An 8,297-nucleotide genomic window follows, 5' to 3' on the forward strand; every position below is an offset into this window, starting at 1 on the left:
TTGGTGACCGTCCTTACCGAGGCAGCCTTCAGTTGCACCTCTAAGTTGGTTAGATTCCCTTTACTATAACCTATGTAATGAGACTTTTTTGTCTGTACAGACGGTCGACAATATGGAAACTATGCCTTTTCTTCTGTCTTGCCCCCTCCTCTACAAGGATGCCCTTGACATCCAAGCCAACACAACAAGAACTGATTGTGAGCCTGCTGTATGTAAGACTCTGTGCTTGGTGTTGGGTACACAAAGAGGAGGCAGAAGAGACAAAAACAAACGTAGCCCAGCCACCAAGAAGTGTATGTTCTACCAGGGAGAGCTGTTAGGGAGAATACATTCTGGATAAATACATACAAAGAATATCTAAAGTCATTTCAAAAGACAGAGACTGCTAAGCACTAAAGACTCTGGAAAGGTCTGATATGGCATCTCAGCTGGACTTTGAAGGGAACTAAGTATTCTCTAAGACGGAAATGAGGAAGACGTGTATGCCAGATGTGGTGATGACCTGTCCTTAGACACTTAGTAGTTGTGTGAACCTGGGCAAGTCACAACCTCTGTTTGACTAAGTTTCCTCAACTGTAAAATGGGGATATTAATAGCCTTTCCAGAGCTGCAGTGAGGATCAAATGAGCTAATATTTGTCAAGTTCTTAGCCCAGTACCTGGCACGTAGTAGGTACTTAATTAATGCTTGTTTCCTTCCTTCCTTCCAAAGAGATCAAAGAAAGAGGAAAAAGACTTTTAAAAAAATATTTGTGGCAATATTTAAATAAAATATTGAATAAAATATTTAAAATAGTTATAGCAACTTCTCTTGTGGGGGCAAAGAATAGAAACTATGCCCATCATTCGGGGAATGGCTAAACAAATTGTGGCATATGAATGTAATTGAATAGCATTCTACTATGAGAAATGAAGTAGATGGTCTCAGAGAAACTAGAAAGACTCCTATGAATTGATGCAAAGTGAAGTAACTGACCCAGGAGGACAATTTATACACAAACAAGCACGTTAGAGAGAAAACAGAGAACCAGGCTTGAGAAGCCTCATCAGTGCAATGACCAGCTGTGATGCCGAAGGTCTGATGGTGAAGCATCATTGAACTAGCAGCATCTACCTACTGACAGAAAGGTGATGGACTCAGGGTTCAGAAGGAGACGTCTTTCAGGACGCGGCCATGGTGGGAATGTGTTTGCTTGACCATGTATTGTCCCGAGGGTTTTGTTTTTCTTTCTTTCCCATTGGAGTGGAAGGGTATGAGGGAGAGAAAATAGACTTTTTTAATTGAAAATTTTTTTTCAAAGGATGTATATAGAATAACATGAAATATGTTACCTATCAGATTTATGGATAGAAGAATTTATGCAATAAACAAGAGTCAGAGAACATTGTAAAATGGATAATTTTGATTACATTAAATTAAAAGAGTTTTGTGTAAATAAAAGCAATATAGCCAAGATTAGAAAAAAGTAGAAAATTGGTGGGGGGGGGGATATTCTAGACAGCTTCTCAGATAAAGGTCTCATATCTCAAAGATTTAGTGAAAATTTTCAAATTTATAAGAAGATGAGTCATTTCCCAATTGATAAGTGATTAAATGATATGAACAGGCAGTTTTTGGAAGAAGAAATCAAAGATACATATATCTGTATATCTACAATCACGTAAAAAAGGCTTTAAATGATTATTGATAAGAGAAATGCAAATTAAAACAACTTTGAGATATCTTATAGCCATCAGATTGACTAAAATGATAGAAGGGGAAAATAACAGATATTGTAGGGGAGGTGGAAAAATTGAGACATTAATATAATGTTGCCAAAACTGTGATCTGATCCAACCATTCTGGAGAGCAATCTGGAATTATGCTCCGAGAGTTACAAAACTGTGTATATACCCTTTGACCAGCAATACCACTATTAGGTCTGTTTCCTAAAGTGACATATGTTCTAAACTATTTGTAGCAGCTCTCTTTGCGGTGGCAAAGAGCTGGAAAGATGACCATCAACTGGAGAATGGCTGAATAAATTGTAGTATATGATTGTGATGGAACACTACAGTGCTGTCAGAAATGATGAGCATGGGGCAGCTAGGTGGTGCAGTGGATAGAGCTTTGGCCTTAGAATCAGGAGGACCTGAGTTCAAATCCAGCCTCAGAGAGTTGACACTTACTAGCCTGGGCAAGTCACTTAACCCCAATTGCCTCAAAAAAAATGAAAAAAAAAAAAGAAATGATTTTAAGAGAACATGGAAAGACTTGTGTGAAATAATGAAGAGTGAAATGAGCAGAACCAAGAGAATGTTGTATACAATAACAGCAGTACTGTTTGAAGAATGACTGTGAATGAACAAAGCGGAGTCGCATGACTATTCAAATCAACTACAAAGGACCTATGAAGGAAGATGCTATCCAACTCGAAAGAAAGAACTGACCTCCGGAATTATGCATTGTGTGATTCCATGTAAGTATCTGTGTCAAATGTTGGCCTTCTTCAGTGCTGGGTTGGGAGGGAGGGAGCAAAACAGCTTATAATTCAAATGTAACAAAAATAAAATAAAATAAATATTGAATAATAAAAAGGATGTGTGAAGTATCAGATTGTGTAGATCTTCATATGACTGGCTAAGGATTGTTTTTTTTCCTCTATTCAATAGGGAACTATCACATCTTCTCAGGGGAATAAATGACATGATCAGAACATTGTTTTAGTAATGCCAATTTGGAAGCTTTGTGGAGAATTGATTGGAGAGGGGACAGTCTGAAGGCAGGGAGACCTATTAGGAGTCTATTGCTACAGTCCAAACAGAAGGTACTAGTGGAGGAGACATTAGAAGCAGAATTAAAAACACTTGGCAAGGGATTGAATCTGAAGGCTGAGGGAGAGGGAGAAGTCAAAATTAGCTCCAGTTTACTAACTGAAGCTACTAGAAGGAGAGCGTGGCCATGAACAGTAACAGGGAAGTTTGCAGGGGGAGTTCACAGCAGGGGGTAGAGGAATACAATCAGCTCCACCTTGGGCATGTTGAGGGCATGTGGAGATGCCCACCTAGTGTCATATAGTAATATGATAATATACGTAACATAGTAATATAGGACTAGAGATCAGGAGAAGGAAACTCATTTATTAAACCCTACTATGTGCCAGGCACTGTCCTAAGTGTTTTGTGATTATTATCTTCTTTGGTCCTCACCACAGCCCTGTGAGGTAGATACTATTATTATTTACATTTCAGAGTTGAAGAAACTGAGGTTGGTTACGTGACTTGCCCAGGGTCAGACAGCACTAGTGTCTAAGACTGAATTCGAACTCAGATCTTTCTGACTCTGGGCCCAGTGTATATCCACTGCACTACCTAGTTGCCCTAGATAATGGCTGAATATATAGATCTGGGAGGCATCTCTGTAAAGATGTTGGAGGCTGACACAATCACCGGGGAAAAACTGTAGAGAGCGAAAAGAAAAAGACCCAAAAGAACAGAAGAGAGTATGTTGAATATCTTTTAAAATGAGCCTGGGTAATCACACCAGCAGCTAAACTGCTGTGGGGAGGGGAGGACAGTCTCCCTAATTTCCTTTTCCTTTGGCTCCTCCCAGGATCACAGGGGACCACAAAGGCCATGCAGTCTAACTCCCTCTTTTTCCAGATAAGGAAAGTGAGACCCAGAGAGGTTCAATGACTTGCCCACTGTCACACATATGTGCTAGTAAGTGGAAGAGTTTGAATCTCGGTCCCATGACTCCAAATCCAGCATCCTGTCTGCTCCTCCCCACCGAGCTGCTAGATGGCTCCTCCCAGGCCGTGGTTCCATCTTTGACAAAGGCTTGGTCCTGGCCCATCCTATGTAATAGGTGGCTGAGCACCTACATCCGCTGGGGAGTGGGCTGAGCGGCCAGTTTTATATGGAGGGTGGGCTGTTATGCGAGTTGTTCTCTCTCATTCCTCACACCCATTGTGAGACACGAATGTAATGGAATAGCACTCTGCTATGAGGAAGTAGATGGTCTCAGAGAAACTAGAAAGTGAAACTAGAAGTGAATTAACTGACTTTCCAGCCAGGCCCTGACCTTAACTTGAGCCTCATTTCTGGACCTGAGTGCCGAGGTCTTTCAGGGTTTCGGTCAATCGAAAGGACTAAGAAGAGCCATGGCCTTGTAACATTATCCCCAGTTGCCCCACATGGGGCCCCTCTGCTCATGTCACCTGGCCATTGGTCATTTCTCTACACACAATAAATCTTAGAAATGCTAAAATATCTTACTTCCAAGATGAGACATGGCCCTCATTCTTGCTTCCATGTTCCTGCATCAGAGCTAACCAAGGTATCAGACATCCATCCTGTCCACTGCAACAACTCAGACCAGACCATCATGGTGGCTCCATAAATCCTTCCTCCACGGGGAGTCAGGGGAAGTGTGGCCGATGGGTTTAGGCCTACTCCTGCCTGAAGCAGGTCTATTAATCCTCTAGGCTTGTGTGAAAAAAAAAAAAACAAAACACAAACAAACAGAAAGGCGTCCTTGCCTTGCTGCGGACATGTTTTAGGAAGACTCCAGTTGGAGTACCAGGGAGGCCTTCCTGCAGCATTACATTTCCTCCTGACATAATCTCTCTCCATTCCCCCAGCTCCTGATATTGTTAGAGGGTGCGGGCCCCTGTTCCAGCTTCTAATGAAATGTTAGCCACGGGGGGGATGGGAAACCTCTGAGGATATCAATCTTAGACTCAAAGGGCATGTTATTGTTTGGGTTTGATAGTGTTAGTACAAATATTGCCACTTTATTATACTTTCCCACAGGGTGTGTCTGTGATCTGAAATGTACATTGCAAGTAATGGAGAGAAAAGAGAATGAAATCATCTCCCCCTACACACCACCCCCCCTTTTTTTCCAAATAAAAAGGCACAGAGAGGCCTTGTAGATACCTCTGTAATAGTCTCTATTTATAACGAAACACTTCACTGGCTGTGGGTAAACAAGGCCTTACGATAATTATTTCAACTGGAATATGCCTAAGAGCCAGAAAATTTCTCTCTCCTGCTGTCGTTCGTCTAAGACTCGGAAGCTATGTCCGTGCGATGCCAAAACAGATGGTTGCTCTAATAAAAACAAATCTGTAAAATTGGATGGGCGATGTACAAATCACTGGATGGAATTTTTCACCTTCTCGCTGGCTGTGCTGGCGTTGTGTAACCACAACCCCAAATGTGGTATTATTTTTAATTATAGTTTATAATTGGCTGCCGAACTAGAAAGGGAGAAGAGAAAGCATATTCGGTCTTCACAGTGCCGACCAGGGTTTCTAAAATTCCATGTCACTAGTACCCACTAGTCTTCTGAATTTTCTTTTATGGAACTATGTTAGTAACTACTTTTGACACGGTCCTCAAAAAAAAAAAAAAAGAGAGAGAGAGGGTGGGGAAAGAAGGAAGAGAGGGAGAGAAAGCACCGCCACCAACAATTTTCCTTAATAATAGCTAGCATTTATATGGCACTCTTAAAGCTTTCAAAGCACTTTACATGTTATCTCAACCTTCCCGAGAAGTAGACTATTATTATTCAGAGAAGGAAATGGAGTACTAAAGGTTAAATGACTTGACCAGAGTCATACAACTAGTATTTGAGGCCCGATTTATATTCAGGTCTCCCTGACATCAGACTCTGTGCCCTGTCTTTGCTTCCTTCTTAAGCTGTTCATTATCGAAACCAGATTAGAATTGATGCAAACCTGTCTCTGGCTTCTGTAGGGTTCATTACAGCCAGGCTCAGGTTTGGAGTGGTCTGGATCACTGCTCCCTAAGCCACTCCTTTCAGTGTAACTGACCCCCCTGCAAAGGTTTGAGCTTCCGCACAGGTCTAGAGGGACAGTAAACTTTTTAAGGCTCATTTTCATTAAAGGCATATTGTCTGCCTTGAAGCTTATCCTGAAGATGTCTTATTAAGGGCAGGCCAGCGGTTTGGCCCTCAAAGCTTCTCTCTTCACGTTGCTTTTGCTTACAGCGCCTTGAGCTAAACAGACAGTGCCTACAGCTTGGGTCCTAGCCTTTTATCCTCTCCGGCTGAATCTAGGATGCTAATAGTGCCTTGATTACATACTATTCTAGGAATCCTTGTTGGACTGAAGTTTTCTCCTGCAAATCTTGATGTTTCTACCCCAAAGGCTTTCAGATTGAAGTTAATTTTAGATTTTTTTTAAGAGAGAAGGAACATAGGTGCCTTTGGGAAAAATAAAATTTTAAAGTCCAGAAACTTGCAGGGCTCAGATTCCCTCAGCTTTAGGAAAGGATTCTTTTCCCCAACACTTTAAACAGAAAGCCAATGAATTGAATTGATGGTGCCTTTGAAGTTACAGAAATGAGACACCAATATATAGCACATTTCATTTACTTCATGTAAACTAGAGACATTAAGGATAAATTTGGCATTGATCAGATTAGGTCACCTACCTTTGGAAGTTAAAGACCAAAATCCAGTGAGGGAAAAACAAACAAACAAACAAACAAACAAACAACTGTTCCCCTACCACACTGGCCAGACCAAGAGTGTGTTTCTTAGCTGCTTCTCAGCGCTTACAAAAAAAAAAAAAATTCTTAAAACATCTTTAAAAGGCTCCATTTTTATCTAACTTCAGACGGGAAAATCTAAAGCCTAACAGAGGAATCCTAGCCGTGCTTTCTACAAAATGGCGCCGCAGTATTTCCAGAGAAGGAGGCTTCTGGTACAAAAGGTTTCCTAATTTGAGTCAGAATGGAGGTCAATGCATTCTTCTCCTCCTCTCCTGTTTATTCTATTCAGGATCTATCGGATAATTGGGTCGTGATCGAATTGGAACTTAAACGGTGTCTTCGTAGAGAATATTACCACTGAAAGATGTCCAGATGCTTTGCGAAGCGAGGTGCCTGCCCGGGTGACAAAGGGAACGAGAGATATTCAAACCCTGATAATACGGTACAAAAGCGTTCTCAGCCAGCTCTGTCTTTCAAGGACAAAACCCCCTCCCCAGGACCGGCTCTGTGAAGAGTCCTGTCTCTCCGAGTACTTGTGTGGAATAGGGAATGAAGGAACAGAAATGTGTCTGGACACTTTGCAGGCCTTTGCAAAAGAAGGAGCTGCAGCCCAGACTCTGGCTTCTGCAGGCCCAGGCCAGTCCTTCCCTCCTCCATCGTGTTTGCACATCAAAACCCAGCCCTTTTCATAGGTCGGAAGCCTGAGAGCTGGAAAGGAAATTAGAAGTCAGTGGCAGAGACAGGAATCAAAGCTGTACTCTGGTATAAATCGAGCAGGGAAATGAGGGGAGAGGGTGGAGGCCTTGGAGTCAGGAAGATAGTTAGAATGAGATGGATTCAGAGTTAGAGGATGGACACTCACATTCCTTCTGCCGCTTTTTATCTGGGGGAACTTGGGGAAGATAAACAACCTCTCCAAGCCTGGGTTTCCTCCACTGTAAAATAACAAGCTTGGGCTAGATTGCCTCTAAGGGCCCCCCCCCCCCCCATTCTAAATCTGTGATGCTGCTATGGACCTTGCTGAGCATCAGTTTCCTCATCTGTGAAATGAGAAAAATATTAGCATATCCCTGTAGCACAGGATAGTTGTGAGAGTCAAAAGAAATCTTATCTATCAAATGTGTTGCAAGCCTTATATAATTATATTATTTAAGCAATTTTTATTATAACATGTTTTTCAAGTAGCATAATTAAAATGTGGGGTCCTTGACACCAAATCTTTTCCCTCTGGTTTGCCTTCTTCCCCCCCACATGCACACCCGTGTATGTGTGTGGTGGTGGTGGGGGGAGAGCAGAGGAGGGGAGGGTGTTACCGGTGGGAAGAGCTAAGCACCGCAGGGCTATTTGTTGCCTGAGTTTTATGAAAATGGCCTTTAGACTGAAAGGGAAATCTTATTCTAACTCTCAGGCAGGTGTGCTTAAGCTGGGGTCCACGGACACCCCCCAAAGGAATCTGTGGGTAGATTTCAAGGGATCTGTGAACTTGGATGGGGGAAAAAATTACATCTTTATTTTCATTAACCTTTAGTTCCTTTGTAATCCTCTGTATGTTATCTTATGCATTTAAAAACATTATTTCTTTTAATCGAGTCTATTTTTCCTTTCACCTTGGCTGAGATCATGATTGCTATCCCTGCCTTTTTGACTTCAGCTGAAGCATAATGGATTCTGCTCCAGCCCCTTATTTTAACTCTGTGTGAATCTTTACATTTCAGGCATGTTTCTTGTAAACAGCATATTGTTGGATTATGCTTTCTAATCCATTCTGCTATCCATTTAAAAACACTCTTCTGAGAA

Source organism: Vombatus ursinus, unplaced genomic scaffold (genome assembly GCF_900497805.2).
Source record: "Vombatus ursinus unplaced genomic scaffold, bare-nosed wombat genome assembly UNPS02014799.1, whole genome shotgun sequence".
Taxonomy (NCBI): Eukaryota; Metazoa; Chordata; class Mammalia; order Diprotodontia; family Vombatidae; genus Vombatus; species Vombatus ursinus.